At 46.5% G+C, this 1,405-nt stretch overlaps 1 non-coding gene across 1 annotated transcript; it reads left to right on the top strand.

Annotated features, from left to right (window-relative positions):
* The first annotated feature begins 1,034 nt into the window (after window positions 1–1,034).
* On the top strand, window positions 1,035–1,139 carry LOC111725959. The gene has a single exon (XR_002773890.1). It is a non-coding gene; the product is annotated as a U6 spliceosomal RNA (small nuclear RNA).
* Window positions 1,140–1,405: the final 266 nt, after the last annotated feature.

The following is a 1,405-nucleotide window of genomic DNA, read 5'->3' as shown; positions in this document are numbered from 1 at the left end:
AAAAAACAAAAAAAAAAACAACAAAGAGCATGTCCACACTGTGATATAGGTTTCTAAAACCACCATGACAGGGAAGCCAGGACTCCTCAGAGAATGGCAGATTCCAGGGCAGGGCCAGGAAATGGAGAAGATGTGTCTGGAACATTTCAATGCCAAAAAGGAAGGACATCCTCAAAAACCCCCATGATGACCAGGACATGTAAAAGGGGCAGAGAAGCCAACTAAAAGAGCTTTCAGTGTCTGAAGCTGGAATGATCTGAGCAACAAAAAAAAATAAGGCCCTGCCTGTAATCAGGGCTATGCTCCTGGGCCAAGCCAATCAGAGCAGATTGCCTCCCAGGCCAGTGATTGGCTGTGTACCGAGCTACACCAATGAGAACCAGTCCCTGGGCTTCTGGGAAAACCATGGAGCAGCCAAACCTTTCTGCAGTAGGTACAGCGCCAGAAAGAGGGTGCCCAGAGCAGCTCAGAGAGGCCAGAGGAGGCTGAGAGGTAGCCAGTGAGTTTCTTCAGGATGCTGCCAGCGTGCCAAGCCCCCGCTGCGTCTGAGAGCACCTGTGCCTGTGCCCAAGAGCTCCAGGGCCCCTGAAAAGGGCATCATGAGGGAGTAGAAACAATGTTTGCTCAAAGGAGCCTCAAACAACCTCTCCCTACTCTTCTAGAAGGAGGTTTTTGTCCCCCATTATGTGCTCTCTGCTGGTTGCGGGGCTTGATGAGAACACCATAGACATCCTGGAAAAACAGCCCCAATTGGGATGACATATTGAAACCATCAAAAACTGCTTAGCCAAGTGTTGTTGTGGGCACCTGTAGTCCCAACTACCTGGGAGGCTGGGACCAGAGGATCACTTGAGCCCAAGAGTTTGAGGTTGCTATGAGCTGTGATGATGCCACAGCACTCTACCCCAGGCAATAGAGTAAGACTCTGTCACTGAAAAAAAAAAAAGAAAAGAAAAAGAGCAAACCTGTCACCAGCTTTTCTATCTATCTATCTGGCCAGTTATTTGTATCAGAAAGACTTTAGGAAGAGCCAAGATCATTCTGGCAGCACATATACTAAAATTGGAACAATACAGAGAAGATTAGCATGGCCCCTGAACAAGGATGACATGCAAATTCGTGAGGCATGCCATATTAAAAAAAAAAAAAAAATACATCTTAACTAAGTAAATAATGCTCCCTGTTCTTCTTTATATTCCTCAAGGTAGGGGCCAAGTCTTGTTTAATTATTTATCTCTTTTTTTTTTTTTTTTTGAGACAGAGTCTCACTTTGTCACCCTCAGTAGAGTGTCATGGCATCACAGCTCACAGCAACCTCAAACTCTTGGGCTTAAGCGATTCTCTTGCCTCAGCCTCCCAAGTAGCTGGGACGACAGGCACCCACCACAATGCCTGGCCATTTTTT

The sequence above is a fragment of the Otolemur garnettii genome, unplaced genomic scaffold (assembly GCF_000181295.1).
Source record: "Otolemur garnettii isolate 467f Iridium unplaced genomic scaffold, OtoGar3 scaffold00050, whole genome shotgun sequence".
Lineage (NCBI taxonomy): Eukaryota > Metazoa > Chordata > Mammalia > Primates > Galagidae > Otolemur > Otolemur garnettii.
The sequence above is the reverse complement of the archived record's forward strand: the minus strand, read 5'-3'. Positions and strand labels throughout refer to the sequence as shown.